Source organism: Acinonyx jubatus, chromosome B4 (genome assembly GCF_027475565.1).
Source record: "Acinonyx jubatus isolate Ajub_Pintada_27869175 chromosome B4, VMU_Ajub_asm_v1.0, whole genome shotgun sequence".
Lineage (NCBI taxonomy): Eukaryota > Metazoa > Chordata > Mammalia > Carnivora > Felidae > Acinonyx > Acinonyx jubatus.
In genome coordinates, this window is record NC_069387.1 from 30961285 (window position 1) to 30982345 (window position 21061).

The 21061-nt window shown below is 37.2% G+C and overlaps 1 protein-coding gene across 13 annotated transcripts in view; it reads right to left on the reverse strand.

Annotated features, from left to right (window-relative positions):
* PARD3 (par-3 family cell polarity regulator) overlaps window positions 1-21061 on the reverse strand; it is a 665533-nt gene that overhangs the window by 564737 nt on the left and 79735 nt on the right. The gene's annotated exons all lie outside the window — the stretch shown is intronic.

Below are 21061 nucleotides of genomic sequence, written 5' to 3' on the forward strand. Positions count from 1 at the left end.
CTCTGACTCTCAAGTTCACCCTTCCCACTTCTGTACTTACACAGTGATGGTCTGTGACTACTATTAAAACCCAAAGCCACCAGCAGAGAGCACTCTATGAGCACAGAGGTTCCCTATTCTCCGTGGAAGGAAACAGTCCATCCCATCAAGGCAAAATGCATCTTAATTGAAACTTCACAGTCAGCGTGGGGATGGTTTAATCAGAAATTAGAACAAACTCATGTTCATGAGAAAATACGCAGGCAGTTTGAGAATGTTGCAAAACTAATGCTATGTTGCTTAAAATATTCCTCTCTATAAAACAATCTGGGGTGGGGGGGGGGGACACAATACAGTATAATTGGAAGCTGCATCATGATCTCTGGCTTTCTCCATGCAATTAAAATGGCCTTCCAAATCATGCCCATTTTTAGAAGCTTGTGCAAGCATCCACTCTCTTGTAATGGTGAGCACAGTATTGTTGTTTATTCCCCTTCATTTCTCCTTCATGACTAGTTTTCTTCCAAAAGCTCACATATTTCTATATTTGCTAGTAAAATAGTTCTATTTGTTAGCAACTCTCTAAGTTTGCTAGTAAAAAAAAAAAAATTAAAATATAATAAACTGACCTGTTCCTGATCTCAAAAAAATATTTGAAATAATTTGATTATCACCGCAATAAACATAGCACATAGGACCACAGGACATACTAGTAAAAATATTAAATTGTCCATAAATCAGAAAGCTGACCAGACTTGAGATATTTTTGTTTTTCTCTTCACTGCCATGCTATTGATCCTGAAGACAAAATACCAAAAGGTGGGTGGTAAGGGTGGGGAGAGCTCTGGGGATATGTCAGCCTTGCCATGAGCCATGGTAGCAGAGGTTTCCATGAGAACTCCCACACATCACACAGTCTGCTGAATGCCATAATCCAAGGGACAAAGATGGGCAGTAGAGCAAATGCCCAAGCTGTAGAAATGCCAACACCATTAAAATCATTTTCTTGAGGTATAATGGCTTGTTAATCATAAATATGAAGGAAACACAAGCCCATTCAGCAAAAAGCAAGAAGCTTGGAGCTGAGGAGAAGAACCTAACCCCACCGGGGCAAATTACTTAACCTCTCTGTGCCTTAGTTTCTCCAGTGGAGAAATCTGAGTCACAAGAGAACCCAAGTCATAGAGGTTAAAAGGATTACAGGAGTCAAAACCTTCTAAGCAGTTAAAATAGCTCAAGACATTTAGTCATTGCCCAGTATTAGTTACTATTATTATTAGCCAGAATTTTCAAAAAAAAAAAAAATCCCTTCCTCAACCATGTAGGTTAATATTGCACACCGTAAAATCTACTCTTTTAGTGGCATAAATATCTAGTGTCAATCTATCTCAAAAGGGAATGGGGGTAAACACCAGTGGCTCTCAATCCTGATTCATCAGAAAAAAAGCTGGACAGCTTTACTTACTAACTACCACCCACCCACCCTAACCCAGAACCAGAAAAACCAATTGAGAAATCAAAGCGACACTAATGTGCAACCAGCATTGGGAACACCATCATTTCACACCAGGATTATAATTCAGTATCAAGTTACTGCAAATGGGCAAATTCTCCAGCATAGCTCAAACATAATTTGCTTGATGTGGACTGATTCTGCTATGTTGAGTGAGTATGCTTGTGGTTATAAAAAATAATAATAATAATAAAATAAAAAATCCTTTGTTCTCAGCCATGTGGCATCTAAATGCACTATGTGAGCATAAATTTCTCTGGATGGAAATTTGGTCAAAGTTTTTCCCAGCTTTAAGTGTCAGTATAGATAATAAATTAGCACCTCATGGATTTCTGCCTAAAAATATAAATATCAAATGTCTCTGAGCCAGATGTAGTATAACTTCCTAAAACTTCCTATAGCTCTCAGCTACCACTATTTTCATACTTAGGAGTTAGTGGCTTCCTAAAACAAAAGCTTTTGTCTCTCATATGTATAGGAAAGGGTAGCATTATGTCTTTACACTCCCCTCCCCGAGCACAGACCTAAGAGGGGCTTCTACAACCACACAGTGTCTCAGAGCCCTCAGTGGCAGGCATCTGTCCACTAGTTTCTGCAGACTCAGTGGGAATCACCCCTAATCCCTGCTTTGCCAATAACTAGATATGTGAGCTCAGACAAGTAAAAGCTCTGGTCATTTCACCATCTGTAATAATAAAGGGGATCTAAGGTCCCACCACCCTTCACTTTATACTATCCTTTGAGCCCACAAAAACCAGACCATCCATTCCCACTTCTCATTCCAAGAAGTCAAGTTTTAAATACTTCGGCACACAAGTCCCAGGCTCACATGCCTACGGGAAATGAGAGAGTAAATGAAAGGGGCGGGATGGGTGGGTTCCTGCAGAGTGGAGAGCAAAAACCACATCTAAAGGAGCAGTTGCTCCAGGCATGCAAGAGTGTGAGCTCACTCCTGCCCGGAAGCTCCAGGTCTTGGGAAAAGCTGCACGCTCTGATGTTTTATGTGGCATCTTCTCATTTGCTCAGGCTGGTTATGATGGACAATATCTGTCTGCTGTCCAAACTACCTCTCTCTGCAGGCAGGGTAAGCCACACGGGACCCGAAGCAGGTCCTTCCTCCCAGATGGCTTAAGCCTCAAAGCTCAAAGAGCTACCACCTTGTACTTTATAAAGAGGAGGAAATTTACTTAACCAGAGCAAATCTGAACAAAGCAATAATCTATAACTATACAAGTTTCTAAACATGATGATTCATGGGCACTTTGAAGCTTTTCAGATTTTCCTTCTGTCCCTGATCTTTCCTTTCTCCATTCCAGGTCCTACACACTGCTGCCAGAATAAAATTCTTCCAGCCCTGTTATTAAACACTCTCTTGTTTGAGAATTAAAAGCAAATTTCCCTATTGTGTATGACAAAAGTATTCAACCCAGCCCCCCACGCACATGCCACTCCATCCACTCCCTCCACCCTCTTCACTACCATTTATTGGACACAGCCTGTGGGCGCCTGACATCTAATAAGAGATGTTCAGCAATGTTAACACAGACAACACAAGATTCTTGCAATGCATTCTGGATCAAAGATCAAGTTTACTAAATCTATTTTATTAGATTCTAAGTGTTTAGGTCTGTATGATGGATCTGTAAGGGAGCAATACAGAACAAAAGCCCTTCATTCTCCATTATCCTTGGTCTAGTTAAAAATCTACCATAATAAAAGTTTTTAGAAAAACTTCAGGTCTCAAATAATTAACAAAATTATTAAATACATTCACATATGCTTTAGGAAACCTATGCATTAAAACACAACAAATAAAATTTCTAAAAGACTCTGACACTGAGTAAGTGTCATTTCTGAATGTTTTCACAGATTAGAAAAAGCCACATTTAGTAGCCAACTGGCCCCCAATCTTAAGTATTTCCGCAGATAATAACAGCATAGAGCACTTCACAAATAAAAGTAGCAAAATTATCTTCAAACCTGAAACATAACCTAAAAGGTAAGTATTAAAAGAAGGAAAATATGCACCTAAAGATGCCTCTCCACTTTAACATACAATGTTATATTAGTTTCAGGTGTACAGTATATTGATTGAACACTTCCATACAGCACCTGGTGCTCATCACAAGTGTACTCCTTAATCCCCATCACCTATTTCACCCATCCTCCCATCCCCCTCCCCTCTGGAAACCATCAGTTTGTTCTCTATACTTAAGAGTCTGTTTCTTGATTTGTCTTTTTTTTTTCCTTTGCTCATTTGTTTTTTTTCTTAAATTCCACATACAAGTGAAATCATAGGGGATTTCTCTCTCTCTGACTTAAGTTGCTTACCATTATACTCTCTAGCTCCATCCACGTCCTTGCAAATGGCAAGACTTTATTCTTTTTTATGGTTGAGTAATATTCTGTTGTACATATATACCTCATCTTTATCCCTTTATCAACCGATAGACACTTGGACTGTTTCCCTAATTTGGCTATTGTACCTAATGCTGCTACAAACATAGGAGTACATGTGTCCCTTTGAATTAGTGATTTTTGTCTTGTTTGGGTAAATTCAAACATAATAATCCTGGATTAGAGGGTAGCTCTATTTTTCAATTTTTGAGGAACCTCCCTACTGTTTTCCAGAATGGCTGCACCATTTTTCATTCCCACCAACAGTGCACAAGGGTCCCTTTTTCTCCACATGCTCTCCAACTTGTTATTTCTTGTTTTGTTGATTTTAGCCATTCTGGCAGGTGTGAGGTGATATCTCATTAGAGCTTTAATTTGTATTTCCCTGATAGTGATGAACATCTTTTCATGTGTCTGTTGGCCATCTGGATGTCTTCTTGGGAGAAATGTCTGTTCATGTTTTCTGCCCTTTTTTTAAATGGATTATTTGTTTTGGGGGTGAGTTTTATAAATTCTGTATATATTTTGGATACTAACCCTCATCAGATATGCCATTTGCAAATGTCTTCTCCCATTCCATAGATTGCCTTTTAGTTCTGTTGATTGTTTCCTTTGCTGTGCAGAACCTTTTTATTCTGATCTAGTCCCAACAGCTTATTTTTGCTTTTGTTTCCCCTGACTCAAGAGACATCTAGAAAAAAAAAAAGTTGCTATGGTCAATAACAAAAAAATTACTGCTTGTATTTTCTCTTCTAGGATTTTTATGGTTTCAGGTTGCACTCTAGGTCTTTAATCCATTTTTAAAATGGATTTTTATGTACGATGTAAGGAAGTGGTCCAGTTTCATTCTTTCCACGTTGCTGTCCAGTTTTCCCAACACCATTTGGTGAAGAGAATTTCTTTCCATTGGATATTCTTTCCTGGTTTGTCGAAGATTAATTAACCATATAGTTGTGGGTTTATTTCTGGGTTTTCTATTGTTACATTGATCTATGTGCCTATTTTTGTGCCAAGTACCATACTGCTTATATTACTACAGTTTTGTAACATGACTTGAAGTCTGGAATTGTGATGCCTCCAGCTTTGTTTTTCTTTTCCAAGATTGGCTTATTGAGGTCTTTTGTGGTTCCATACAAATTTTAGGATTGTTTGTTCTAGCTCTTGAAAAATGCTGTTGGTATTTTGATAGGGATTGCATTAAATCTGTAGACTGCATTGGGTAGTATAGACATTTCCACACTATTTATTCTTCCAATACATAAGCAAGGAATGTCTTTCCATTTCTTTGTGTACACCAATTTTTTTCATCAGTGTTTTATAGTGTTCAGAGTACAGGTCTGTCACCTCTTTGGTTAGGTTTATTCCCAGGTATCTTGTGGTGTTTTGAGCAACTGTAAATGGGATTGTTCTCTTAATTTCTCTTTCTGCTGCCTCATTATCAGTATATAGAAATGTGACAGATTTCTGCACATTGAATTTGTATCCTGTGACTTTACTGAATTCATTTATCAGTTCTAGTAGTTTTTTGGTAGAATTTTTTAGGATTTTCTACATATGGTATCAGGTCATCTGCAAACAGTGAATGTTTTACTTCTTCCTTACAATCTATTTTCCTTTTATTTCTTTTTGTTGCTAAACTGCTGTGACTAGTACTTCCAGTATTATGCTGAATAAAAGTGGTAAGTGGACATCCTTGTCTTGTTTCTGACCTCAGTGGAAAAGCTCTCAGTTTTTCCCCAATAAGGATGATGTTAGCTGCAGGTTTTTCAAATATGAACTATATTATGTTGAGGCATATTCCCTCTAAACCTACTTTATTGAGGGTTTTTTTTAATCATGAATGGATGTTGTACATTTTCAAATGCTTTTTCTGTGTCTACTGAAATGCTTATACGGTTCTTATCCTTTCTCTTTATCAGTGTGATGTATCATGTTAATTGATCTGCAAATACTGACCACCTTGCAACCCAGGAAAAAATCCCATTTGATCATGGTGAAGGATTTTTTTAATGTATTGTTGGATTCAGTTTGCTGTATTTTGTTGAGGATTTTTGCACCTATGTTCATGAGAGATATTGGCCTGTAGTTAGTTCTCTTTTTTAGTGGTGTCTTTATCGGGTTTTGATATTAGGCTAATGCTGGCCTCACAGAATGAATTTAGAAGTATTCCTTCCTCTTATTTTTTGGAATGGTTTGAGAAGACTAGGTATGAACTCTTCTTCTGGACTTGGCCTTTTAATTTTTGGGAGTTTTTTGAATACTGACTCAATTTTTTGATGGTTAATGGTCTGCTCAAGCTTCCTATCCTTCTAGGTTATCCAATTTGTTAGCATATACTTTCTCATAATATTCTCTTATAACTGTTAGAATTTCTGTGGTGTTGACTGTTATTTCTCCTTTCTCATTTGTGACTTTCAGTCCTTTCTCCTTTTTTAATTGCTAAGTATGTCTAGAGATTTATGAATTTCATGGATTTTTTTCAAAGATCCAGCTCCTGGTTTCGTTGATCTGTTCTATTGGGTTTTAGTTTCCAAATCATCTATTTCTGCTTTAATCTTTATTTCCTTCCTTCTGCTGGTTTGCATTTTGTTTGTTCTTTTTCTAGCTCTATTTGGTGTAGGTTAGGTTTTTTGGAATTTTTCTTGCTTCTTGGAGCACCTGAGTGGATGAGTTGATTAAGAGTCTGACTTTGGCTCAGGTATGATTTTACAGTTCATGAGTTGGGATCCTGCATCAGGCTCTGGGCTGACAGCTCAGAGCCTAGAATCTGCTTTGGATTCTAGGTCTCCCTCTCTCTCTATCCCTCCCCTGCTCACACTCTGTCTCTGTCTCAAAAATAAACATTACAAAAAAAAAAAAAATGTCTTGCTTCTTGAGGTAGGCTTGTATTGCTATAAACTTCCCTCTTAGAACTGCTCTTCCTGTGTCCCAAAGGTTTTGGACCATGTGTTTTCATTTTCATTTGTTTCCATGCACTTTTTTATTTCTTCTTTGATTTCCTAGTTGACCCATTCATTCCTTAGTAGCATCTTAACTAACCTCCATATATGTCTGGTCTTTTCAGATTTTTTCTTGTGGTTGACTTCTAGTTTCATACCATTGTGGTCAGAAAAGATGCATGGTATGACTTCAACCATCCTGAATTTGTTGAGGATTGTTTTGTAGGCTAATATGTGATCTATTCTGGAGAAAATTCTGTGTGCACTTAAAAAACAATGTGTATTGTGCTGTTTTAGGATGGAATGTTTTTAATATATGTTAAATCCATCTCTTCCACTGTATCACTCCAAGCCATTGTTCCCTTGTTGATTTTCTGTTTAGATGATCTTTCCATTGATGTACTTGGGGTGTTAAAGTCCCTTGCTATTATTGTATTATTATCAATTAGCTCCTTTATGTTTATTAACTGTTTGATATATTCTGGTGCTTCAATGTTAGGTGCATAAATATTTACAATTGTTATATTTTCTTGTTGAATTATCCCTTTATTATAATACAATGTCCTTCTTGTCTCATTCCCATCTTTGTTTTACAGTCCACTTTGTCTGACAGAAGCATTGCTACTTTGGCTTTCTTCTGACACTGCATGATGGATGTTTCTCCATCCCCTCACTTTCAAGAAGTAGGTGTCTTATCTAAAATGAGTCTCTTATAGGCAGCTTATAGATGGGTCTTGTTTTTTTATCCATTCTGTCACACCATGTCTACTGATTAGAGCAGCTAGTCCATTTACATTCAAAGTAATACTTGATAGATATGTATTTATTGTCATTTTATTATTTGTTTAGTGGTTGTTTCTGAAGATTTTCTCTGATCCTTTCCTGTTTTTCTCCCTTTCATGGTTTCCTGATTTTCCTTACTGATAATATTTGTATTTCTTTCTCTTTATTCTTTGTATATTTATTAGTGGTTTTGATATATGCTTACCATTAGGTTTATGTACAACCCCTTCTGCATATAACAGTCCATATTAAGTTGATGATCACTTAAGTTTGAACCCAGTCTTTACTCCTCTCCTCCCCATGTTTTAAGCACATGTTGTCTTAATGGAAATTGTTTTATTTTGTGAGTTCCTTGACTGATTTTTTACAGATATATCCATTTTTACTGCTTCTGTTTTTCCTACCATCATATTATCACTTTTGGTCTCTCCTTTCCACTCAAAAAGTCCTGTTTAATATTTCTTGCAGGGCTAGTGTAATAGTCATGAGCTCCTTTAGTTTTTGTTTATCTGACAAACTCTTTTTATCTCTCCTTCTATTCTGAATGATAGCCTTGCTGGTGAGAGAATTCTTAGCTGCAAGTTTTTTCCCCTTCAGCACGTTGAATAGATCATGCCACTCTCTTCTGGCTTGTAAAGTTTCTGCTGAAAAATCCCCTGTTAGACTTTTGGGGTTTCCTTTGTATGCTACTATCTTCTTTTCTCTTGCTGCTTTTAATTTTTTTTACTTTATTTTGCCACTATATTTTGCCAGCTTAATTATAATATGTCCTGGTGTGGATATGCTTTTGTTGATTTTGTTGGGGGTCCTCTGTGGCACCTGGATCTGGATATCTGTTTCCTTCCCCAGATTAGGGAAGTTTTCAGCTATTATGTCTTTAAATAAATTCTCTGCCCCTTTTCTTCTCTTCTTGGACTCCTATATTACAAATGTATGTTATTATGTTTGATGGAGTCACTGAGTTCCCTAAGTCTAGTCTTGTTTTGCATAATTCTTTTTTCTCTCTTTTGCTCAGCTTTATTACTTTGTATTACTCTGTCCTCTAGGTCATTAATTTGTTCCTCTGCTTCTTCCAGCCTGCTGTTCATTCCATCAAGTGTTTCTCATTTCATTTATTGAGCCCTTTATCTCTGCTATGTTATTCTTTACCTCTGCGTTAAGGGTCCCACTCACATCTTCCATGCTTTTCTCAAATCCAGTGTGTATTCTTATGATCACTGCCTTAAATACTCCATCAGGCATATTACTTATATCTGTTTTGCTTAGATCTCTGGTATGGCCTTTTCCTGTTCTTTCATTTCAGATAAATTTCTCAGTCTTTTCATTTTGTCTAAGTCTCTGTGTCTGTTTTTGTGAGTTAGGAAAGTCAACTACATCTCCTTATGAAGAAGAGGTCCTACAATGCCCTGCTGTGTAGTGTCCCCTGTTCCCCTGGGCCTGGCATTTACAGCAGTGTCTCCAGTATGTCCTGCATGTGCTCTGCTGTTTTGTTCTGGCTGCCTTATCCTTCAGGCCAGTCCTTTGCAGAGGATCTCTTTACCTGTTGTGAGGGCAGTGTTTGGTCCCTGGCCTGAAGGTGGCACATTTTAACTACGTGTGCTCTGGTCTGCTTGTGAAAAGAGACCTCTTGCCACTGCTACCAGACTGAGGCTCTGCAAAAGTGTCAAGTGGGGTGATGCAGTATGAACTGGGGTTTGGGCCAGTCTTCTGGAGGAGGGGTCCCACTGCACTGGGACAGAGGCAAGTGAGACTGGAAGGGTTGTTCCACCAGAGCGCAGGGGGTAGGGGAGCAAGGTTTGGCGTAAGCAAGTTAGGTAGTGAATGTCAGTGCTACGCTGGTTCCCACAGGTGGCCCTGCATTTATGCTGAGGGGCAGGAGAAGGAAATGGCACCAGCTAGTTCCTTTGTTCCCAGAGAGGTCTCTCTGTGAATGCTGCTTCTCTGGGACATGCTCCAAAATGAGCAAATAACCTCCCTACTGTGCACCCTACACACTCTTCAGATCACCGCTTCCATGCTATATACCCACAAGTTATTTGTCTGCCTTTTTTCCAAGAGTAGTGTAATGCCCTCCAGGCTCTATCCCAGCCTAGCCCACTGGCCTTTAAAACTCCAGGCTTTAAATTAGGCCCACTGGTTGCCAGAAGTCACAAAAATCAGCCCATCACACTTTCCAAGCCAGTTGCTATACAGATTCATTTTCCGTGCATACTCCCCTGTGTGCTAATCTGTCTTTTGCCCTTCACAACCATGGCTCCCTCCCCATTGCAGTGACCACAATCAGTTTCTTTCTCAAACTCTGTCTCTGCACTTCCTACCTTCTTTAATGTAGCCTCTTCTCTACCTTTAGTTGTGGAGTTTGTTCTGCCAGTCTTCAAGTCAATTTCTAGAGTACTTAGGATGATTTCACAGTTATCTAGTTGTATTTGTAGGATGAGACAAGCCTCCAGTCCACCTACTCCATCACCATCTTCCAACTGAAAACTGGGGCCTCTCCACTTTAAAATGATTCACTTTCATTTTTGCTAATGCTTAACTAATGAGTTAACAGTACATGTGTCACACTGTTGCCTATTTTTAAGTACTCCTCAATCATATGATGTCACTGTAGGCTACAGTAACATATCTTTACTGCCAAGTAAAATACAATCACTCATATACTTACCCTTTCTTTTTTTACTACCTAGAAGCAGTAAAGATTCCAAGTTTTTAAGGTACATTAATGCTTAAAATAGTTTGTCTTATTTAGTGTAATATTCTGGATTTTCACATTAGGCAAATCATCAAATAATCTACATATATAAATCCTTAAAATGGGATTTATAATCCTTATAATATTATGAATAAAAAACCCTTATGAGAATTTAAAGTATTCACATGTAAAATGGAAGCTAAACATCTTCAAATAGCATAACTTGATTTAATACAGAAGAATCTGCTACAAAAAGCGAATCTGACAATTGTATGTACAAAATAATTCCCACTTAATTAAAAATACACTAGGGAAGGGGCACCTGGGTGGCTCAGTCACCTAAGCATCGGACTTTGGCTCAGGTCATAAACTCACAGTTCGTGAGTTCAAGTCCCACCTCAGGCAAGCAGAGCCCTGCTTCAGGTGAGCCCCAACTCCCTGCCTCCCTCTCTCTCTCTCTCTCTCTCTCTCTCTCTCTCTCTCTGCCTCTCATGGGATTTGCGCTCTCTCTCTGTCCCTCGCTCACTTGAGCCCTCTGGAGGAGGGGGGGGACACTATGAGAGTTACACACAATAAATTAACTTCATTATGCAATGAATTGTCTCCTCAAGGAAACTAAAAGTAATGTGACAGCAGCCCAAGTAGATCACTGTGCTTTGCTCCTGGCTGTTATGTACTCATCTGTGTTCCATCCCCAGGGAGAGATTAAATTTAGAAGGATGGGGGAAAAGAAGAAAAGATGTTCTGATAAAACCCACATTCAACATTCCCCCTTGCCTCCCTTTTGTCAAAATCAGGAGCTCTTCCATATGTGTTTTAGACAATTTGAATAGGTTTTCTAATCTGAGTCAGAAATAAAGAGCAACTCATAAAGAATTTTTAGTGTGTTTCTTAAAATGCTCGATAAAATAATTTCTCAGGGCTATCTCCTGACCTAAGTGTTGTCATTCATGAAGCATCTTATAAAGACAAACCATGCTTTATCTTATGAGATGTGCAATACTTAGACACCTGTCAGCTCTAATCTCTTAGTTCATCTTTCAGAAATTTTGTACTCCTAGACAAATAAATGCACAGATGCAGGAATGCCAGACTGTTGAAAGTGAGAATTTCTGAGCCTGGAAATTACATTAACCTATGTCCAAAAAAAAAAAAAAGAAAGAAAGAAAAGAAAATTTGAAGTTAGCAAGTTTTCCAAAAAATATGGTAAATATTTCAAAACATTCAACTACTTAATAAATCAATGGATGACATCCATATTCTACCTCACTCCAGCTAAAAAATTCTAAGTTAAGACAGAAAAGGCTCAAGGCATCACATTTTCATATTTAACAGGAAAATCGTCATTCCACAAAAGAGTCTTTCACCCACTTATGAAATTATCATCCTTAAAATATGTATACATATTACATAAAAGACCTACTGCTAAAAAAAGAAATTTCAGTAAGACAAATCATATTTCTATTATTTTTTGAATTGCCAAAAAAATGAAAGTGATTTTGTAATTTGAGGAAGGAGGCACTTAAGTAATCTGCCTTCAATAGACTAAAATTGCCTCCTATTTCATTACAGCTTTGCAGTCAATCAAACATGGGAGGGATCTCCCAGACCCCCTCCCATACAAAATACTCCAGCAAAGTCACTGTGAACACATCAGCCTGCATTACTCCCACATCTCAGCCTCAAGTGAGGTGCCATTTCATTCTTAGTCCAATTTGTCTTTCCTTTTCTGGCTAGAATAAGAAACAAAAAGGGTTTCAAGTACACATGGAAAACTTACTCTGATAACTATAAGCTGAGTCATAAAGGAAATCTCAATAAATTTCAAAGAACTGAAATAATACAGCCATATGTTCCCTAGCCACAAAATTAAATTATAAATCAATAATAAACATATTTGGAAAATCTCCAAATGGCTGGACATTAGAAAATTAAGGAGTATACTTCTAAATAACTCATGTAAAATAACTCACAAGGGAAATTAGAAATTATTTTAACTGGGGCACCTGGGTGGCTCAGTCAGTTAAGCGTCTGACTATGAGTTTCAGCTCAGGTGATGATCTCATGGTTTGTGAGTTCGAGCCCATATCAGGATCTGTGCTGACAGTGCGGAGCCTGCTTGGGATTCTTTCTCTCCCTCTGTCTCTGCCCCTCCCCTGGCTCACTCTCTCTCTTTCTCAAAAATAAAAAAATAAACATTTAAAAAATATTTTAACTGCATAATAATAAAAATTCAACATACCACAATCTGTTAATTGAGGCTAAAAGTCTGATGGGGAATTTATAGCCCTAAATGCTTACATAAGAAAATTAAAAAAGGCTTAGAAACAATTATCTAAGTTTCTGCCTTAAGAAGCCTGAAAAAAGACAAGCAAAATAAACCAAAGAAAGAAGAAAGGGAATAAAGTGCGAAATCAATGAACTAGAAAATGGACAAATATAGAATATGAAACAAGCCAAAACTTAGATCCTTGAAAATCAATAAAGCTGATAAATCCCTAGCAATATCAATCAAGGATAAAGAGAAATCACAAATTATAATACCAGGAATGAAACAAGGATATCACTACAAATCATACAGATATTAAAAGGATAATAATGGAATATTATGAGCAACTTTATACTGATAAATTTGACAAGATGAAATGGCCAATTCCTGGAAAGATGCTAATTAACAAAACTAATGCAAGAAGATTTAGAATTGAATAACCCTATATCTGTTTTTAAATATAGATTCAAAATTTAAAAAAAGAAAACTCCAAGTTAAGAAGGCTTCATTGTTGAATTCTCTTATAAACACTTAAGGAAGAATTAATGCCAATTTGATATAAACTCTTTCAAGAACCAGGAGCGAACATTTCTCAACTCATTTTGAAAGGCCAGCATACACCTATTTAAAAATCATGGTTTCTTGTGTTTTTTTAATGTTTATTTTATATTGAGAGAGACACACAGACAGACAGACAATGTGCTGTGTGCGTGAGCAGGGGAGAGACAGAGAGAGAGGGTTAAAGAGAATCCTCCAACTCTTGATCTCAGCTCAGGTCATGATCTTGTGGTTCATTAATTTGAGCCCCGCCATCAGTAAATCTGCCCTTACAGTGCTTGATTTTACCAACTGTGAGAGAAGATCATGACCCCAGCCAAAATCAAGAGTTCTACTCCTAACCAACTGAGCCACCCAGGTATCCCAATAATCAGGTTCAAAAATCAGATAAACGGGGCACCTGGGTAGTTCACTCAGCTGAGAACGTCCAACTCTTGATTTTGGCTCAGGTCATGATCCTAGGGTCATGGGACCAGGCCCTGCATGGGGCTCCCACAATGAGCATGGAGCCTGCTTGAGATTCTCTCCCTCTCCCTCCCTTCCTCTCTCTCTCTCTTTTACTCCCCCTCCCCCACTTGTGTGCTCTGTAAAATAAATAAAAATAAAACCAGATGAAGACATTAAAATATACATATTATCTCCCTCATAAACACACAGAATTTTTTTTTTTAAGTTTTATTTATTTTGAGAGAGAGAGAAACAGAGAGAGTGTGCACAGAGGAGGAGCAGAGAGACAGGGTGAGAGAATCCCAAGCAGGATCTGCACCATTAGCGCAGAGCCTGATGTGGGGCTCAAACTCAAACAAACCATGAGATCATGACCTAAGTCGAGATCAAGAGTTGGACACTTAACTACTGACTGCACCACCCAGGCACCCCAGACATAGGACTTTTTAACAGAATATTAGCAAATTACATCTAGCAATATATAAAAAGGAGCAGTCAAGGACACCATGCCATTCTGTCCACTGCCACATTTTAAAGCCTCTCCCTCTCTCTTCCCAAAATCCAAATCTTTTGTTTTTTAAAGGATAAATGAACTGAGTCTGGAAATTAAATGAATTAATGTGTTTCCAGATTGAAAACTTCACTAACATTATATTGTACTCTACAGTTACAAATTTGCATAATGCAGGACTATTTTTGGATAATAATCCAAAGTTAAGAGCAGAAAAGTTTAGAAAAATAAGATGAAGTCAAGAGCAATATTCAAAATGCACTCCATGAGGTTTCCAGATTGGCTGTGAGAAATCTGGCAGTGTAAGCAAGGAGGGAATGCCCTTCTCTGATTACTGTAATCACTCCTGATTCATAGGACATATGTCCCATCCAAGTCGATGCCTCAAATCATAGATATATATATGCTATGTTTTTTCCTATACATGCATATATCTATGTTAAAGTTTAACTTATAAATTAGGCACAGTAAGAAACTAAAAATAATAATAAAATGGAGCAAATATAACAATGCACTGTAATACAAGTTATGTGAATGTGTGTCTCTCTCTCAAAATATCTTACTGTATTCACCCTTTGTCTTGTGATGATGCGAAATGATAAAATGCCCCTGTGATGAGATGAAGTCAGGTGAATGCCAGAGGCACTGTGACGTAGCTATTAAGCTACTAATGACCTTCTGACAATGCATTAGGAGGAGGATCATATGCTTCCAAACTGCAGTTGACCATGAGTAACTGAAACCATGGAAAGCGAAACCAGGGATAAGGGGGGACCACTGTGCATACATTTAAGAAGAGAACCACAACTGTATCTATTACCAGGAAGAAATTTCTTTTGTGGTTCTCAAAGAGAATGCCGTGTTAAACACAGTAAACCATGTCCTCAAAATCCTTTAATAAATCCAGCACTAAGTCTCATATATACACTTATTTTAACATTTCCCAATTAAAAAGAGATGCCCTAATGCCAAAAGCAGTGGGGGAGGGGAAACAGCTATAATTTGATCTGGTTACACAGCCCTATTACTGTAAACTACAAAACTCTGTTCTCCAAACTTAAGAATTTTGCAGCCATGAATTTCCATAGGCAGGGACTCTGTATTATAAAGATACTTGCATCTCCAAGAATGTATACATGATTAAGTGGTCATTATAAACATCTATAGAATATGCTTTGAGCTATTTCTTTTAACTTTTTTCTCTCTGCTTTGTCATGGCCTTCTGATTTTAAAAAAAATGTAAAAATTTAAAAAAAATTTTTTTAAATGTTAAAAAAATATAAAATTATGACCATCTTCTTTCAGGAATTCTTCTGTCAAGCAAGTCTGAATTTTGTGTTTTATGCACAGAAAATGTATTCTTATATTCTTATTCCCCAGTTACCTGATAAATTTCACTGTTCTTACCTGGAAAGCTGTTCTTTCACATAGTCTTTTACCTTAGACTTTTACACTCACCCTTTATACTAATTGCTGACATTGATAGTTATAAAAGTTACACTTAGGCGCTAGTGCTGTCTAGATATCACAGTACCTGAACTACTGCCCCAAGTTTATTCAGAAGCAACATAAAAGCCTATAGATATATGTTCTATGAAATTAATGTCCTTCATAAACCACTTTTTAAGCCATACAGAATATAAAACAATTACTTGCCATTAAAATCACAGAACCTTAAGTGAATACAAAGACGTTGGAGGTGGTAAATAACAACAGAAAAGTTAAGGCTCAAGATCAAATAACAACTGGCTAGCAAGAGCTAACCCTGCCATCTCCTAACTACTAGTTCAGTATTCTTCAGCATGCCACTGTTTTGCCAAAATCTTTATTTTTAAGTTAAACCACAGGGAAAGTAAATACTGTAATGAATCTGCAAATATTTATAAGAGGGGAGGCAAAGAAGTAAACCTACTATAAATCCAATGAGACAAGTATCATGGGAAATAATCCCGTGGCTCGCTTTTCTCAGCTTCTCAGAAGTGATAGATTAAAAATAAAAGGAAGGAAAAAAATGTGCAAGACTAAATCTCAAAAATAGCTTTTTGCAAAATTAATCATAGCTATTACTCTTTCCTTGAAAACTAGACAGCAGGGTATTTTCCCTGTCTCTAATTCTAAAAGACCCCACAACAGAGCTACTAGACAAAAACAGTATTCTGTGCCACCACTGAGATCTGCAAGCTTATGAATATGTTAAACCACAGAATAGTCACAAACTACGTTAAGTATATAGTCAAGCCTGCAAAAGATTTCACATTTTCCTTCTCAAGGAAATATAAAAGCTATAAAAGAGAGGACATTCTATGGTTGAAGGTCTGCACAACCTTGTTCTCCCCTTATGTCAATACAGAATGTCTTTGAAGGCTCTTTTGGAGTATCTTGATTTTATCTTTAAAATGCATATAAAATTTGCCACTCACTACACAATATCTATATTTGTCCTAATAAAATAAGCCTGAGCCTTCCAATAAATGGGCAACCATCCCTGACAAAACCATACCTTTCCCCCTCGCCCCACAGTGTTCATAGCCAATGTGAGACAGGCCACCAGGGCCAGTACAACAGCCCAAGGTACCTGAGGGAGAACCATCCATCTTTCAGCACCAGGCAGACAAAAGATTCCAAGGAGGAGTCCTCTGGGAAGACCCTGGTCTAGGGTCTCTTCCCCAGTTCCCATCCATTCTTTGGCACTCCCTCTCCCCTGCCCTCTGGAGGAAATAAGGTAACACTTCAAGAAAGGAGTTAACTGGGAACAATCAATGAAACACAGGTTCTCAGGAAAAACACAGGTGCTGGGCAATACATCTCTATCAACTACAAACATAAGAGGCTCACTATTACAATGAAACATTTGCTTCCCTCTTAGACTTTATATCAAAGTGCAAAAATAACACCATTAATCATGCACAAAGCATGACTAACCAAGTCATTGCTAACCAGTCATTTCCTGATTGCATATAGAAGGTGAACTCCCCCAGAATCACTGCCGGCAACTAACTAGTAGTATCAGAAATCCCATTTAATCACCCTCCAAAGGGTTCTTTCTCTTCAAGATAAAATTTTAGAACAAGAAAAATTTTCTTTAGTACTAGTTGTCTAAGATTTTAATGCAAACATACTTATTTCCATGTATTCAGCTTAAAAAAAAAAGACCAAACAACTAGTGAGAAGCAAGATCATAGTTTTTATCAGCTCTCTGTTCCGGTAAGCAGATTCAAACTGAATAGAAATGATCTTTCTCAAAATCCCTACTATCACACTAACTACAATCAACAAAAAGAGTAAATTATGTTTCTGTAAAGGTAAAATTAAAGTTGTTTTCCACTTAACTTCCCATTGACTAAATGAATCCCATAAATCGCAAACCATCACTTATTCAGAAAAAAATAGTATAGAGAGTATGTAAGCAAACCATGTGCTCTTAAAAATCATAAAGAATGAATTGCAAAGTATATACTAATCTCAATTTATAATTTAGTAAGTTTATTTCTTGGTGCAAAAAATAATACCCTTTAAAAACTTTTATCATAATGCAACAGTACTATCCAACCCAAAAAAGTAAATACATGACATGTCAACAAAGTACTTCACAAAAGCACTCAGATAATATGCTTTTGCATTTAAAGAGCAAATTCCCATCAGTGAAGATTTGCCCTGAATGTACACAGAAATATATGGGCACTTTAGGCTAAACATATGAAAAGATGCTCAACATCACTCATGATCAGGGAAATACAAATCAAAACTACAATCAGATAATACCTCACATCTGTTAGAATGGCTAAAATTAACAACACAGGAAACAACAGATGTTGGTGAGGATGTGGAGAAACAAGAACCCTCCTACATTACTGGTGGGAATGTAAATTGGTGCAGCCACTCTAGAAAACATTATAGAGGTTCCTCAAAAAGTTAAAAATAGAACTACGCTACAACCCAGCAATCACACTAGTAGGTACTTGCCCAAAGGATACAAAACTACTGATTTGCAGGGTCACCTGCACCCCATTGTTTATGGCAGCATTATCAACAATAGCCAAATTATGGAAAGAACCCAAATCCCAAATGTCAATTGACTGATGAATGGGTAAAGAAGATGTGGTCTATATATACAATAGAATATTACTCAGCCATATAAAAGAATAAAATCTTGCCATTTGCAACAATGTGGATGGAGCTAGAGTATACTATGCGATGCAAAATAAGTCAGTGAGAGAACAAATACCATATGATTTCACTCATATGTGGAGTTTAAGAAACAAAACAGATGAACGTGTGGTGGGGCAGGAGGGAAGTCAACCATGAGAGAGGCTTTTAACTATAGAGAACAAACTGAGGGTTCCTGGAAGGAGGTGTGGGCAGGGGATGGGCTATTAAGGAGGGCATTTGTTGTGATGACCACTGGGTGTTATATGTAAGTGATGAATCACTAAATTCTACTCCTGAAACGAACGAACAAAAGAGAGAGAGAGAAAAAAAGAGAGAGAAAGGGAGACAGGGAGGGAGGAAAAAAGGAAGGAAGGAAGATATATATGGGCACTTTAAAAACAAAACAGATACAGGGGCACCTGGGTGGCTCAGTCGGTTGGGCGTCCAACTTTGGCTCAGGTCATGATCTCACCATCTGTGAGTTCAAGCTCCGTGTCGGGCTCGGTGTTGACAGCTCTGAACCTACAGCTTGCTTTGGATTCTGTGTGTGTCTCTCTCTGTCCCTCCCCCACTCGTGCTCTGTCTCTCTCAAAAATTAAAAACATTAAAAAAAATTAAAAACAAAACAAAACAGACACAAGACAAAAACTTTAGAAATTGGCTCTCCACCTGGGGGGCAGGGGTGAGGCAGGGAAGAATTTAGATAGCTTCCTCCCCAACATAAAATCAATTCCAGATTAACCCAAGATTAGATTCTAAATGTTTTGCTTTATTATTTTTTAAGTATTAAATTTTAAAATATAGAATATATTTGCAGTTAGGACGAGTAAGGTCTTTTTAGCAAGACTCTAGATATAAAACCACAAAGCCAGAAACCTAAAAATTTCTATAGAGTATGGAATGGTATATATCATTAAAAAAAGTTAAATAACAGAAAAAAGACAAAGTATATTTTCAATATGTATCACAAAAAGTTACTATTATAAAGGGCTCAAAAGAAAACCCAAAATTAAAAGGGATAAAAATAGAAAATTCTGAAGAAAAGATATAAACTAAGAGAAATTAAAATAATGATGATATACATATTTTTTACTCTCAAAATTTTAAAAATCAATAGATAATTTGGTATTCACAAGAGGCAGAATATACAAGTTATCTTTTTTAGTGCAATTTGTCAATATCTAAAAAATAAGATGTGTACTTCTTTTGCTCAAAGCAACTCATTTACATTCTGTAGGAAAAATTCCCAAAGAATGGATCTGTAAAGATAGTGTAGCAACAGTTATTTATAGCAGAATATTAGAGAAAATATTAATCACTATGTTTAAAGAAACATTTACAGGGTGCCTAGGTGGTTCAGTCAGTTAAGCATCCAGTTAAGCTCAGGTCATGATCTCATGTTTGTGGGTTTGAGCCTTGCATGGAGCTCTCTGCTAACAGCTCAGAGCCTGAATTCTGCTTCAGATTCTCTGTCTCCCTCCCTCTCTCTCCCCCCCCCCACTCATGTTCTGTCTCTCTCTCTCAAAAATAAAACACACACACACAAAAGAAATGATTACATAAGTTATGGTTCCTCCATACTGTGAGATACTATGAGCTTTGCAGTGATGATTGAGTCCCAATGTAACCAACAACAATCTTAAGTCTCTGCCTTACCTCCCCCACTCCTCCTCCTCCTCCTCAAATGATCGGTTCCAACTTGACCAATCCTCTTGCCAGCCCCCAAATTTGGCTTATACTTCAAGCATTCCATCTCCCTGATTTAATCATCAATGTCTATCAAATTCTACCTAACCTTATCAAATAAGCCTCAAAGATTTTGCCTAATAAAGTACACATATGCAATTATTTATTCAGAAAGATTCTCACCAGATCCTTTATAATAGGGAAAAAAAAGATTCCAGTTTTTTTAAGTTTATTTATTTATTATGATAGAGAAAGAGAGTGCAGGAGGGGACAGAGGGAGGGAGGGAGGGAGAGAATCCCAAGCAGGCTCTGCACTGTCAGCACAGAGCCCAATGAAGGGCTCCAACTAAGGAACCGTGAGATCATGACCTGAGCACAAACCAAGAGTCAGACCCTTAACCAACTGAGCCACCCAGGCCCCCAACAATCCAATTTTGTTTACTCATTTCAAAGTAAGTGGCAAATGTCAATATACTTTGCCTAATCACTTCAGCAAGGCAATACATGTAGTATAACCCTGATTTTTAAGTAAGATATTTTTATATGGTGTTTATATAAATATACATGTTATTTATATATTTTATGTGCCATTTCTGTAGTAAACATTTTTCTTGGAGTGATAAAATTATAGATTTTTTTCTTACGTGTTTTTCCCCAAATATTTTACACAAGCAACTTTTTAAAAATCATACCCAGAATGAATGTTTGAGAGGAGCGAAGTCCTAAAGAATAAATAATCCAAGAATTGCTTTCATTTTCTTTTCGTCTCTTCCCTTAAAACAGTACATTGTGCAAAGAAAATGCAATATTTGCAACTGAATACATATCCATTCATGTTTTTGACCCATCAGTTAAAGCTTTCCCTTTCTTTTGCTTAAAACTGAAAACAGAACAAGACAAAAAATAGCCTGTGCTGATGGTATTATCTAATTATTATTCTAAATTCTTCAATAACATTAAACCCTTGAACAAAAATTCATTGTTAAGTTAGACACATTGGATCTCATTTATTCATTCCAGCTTTCCCTTGACTACCTACAAGTGGAGAGTTGCAGAATGTAGTCATCTCTCCAGGGCCTCATACTACCACCGCATTCTTTATTACAAAGAAAGTGCCTGAGGCCAGTGTTTTCAAACA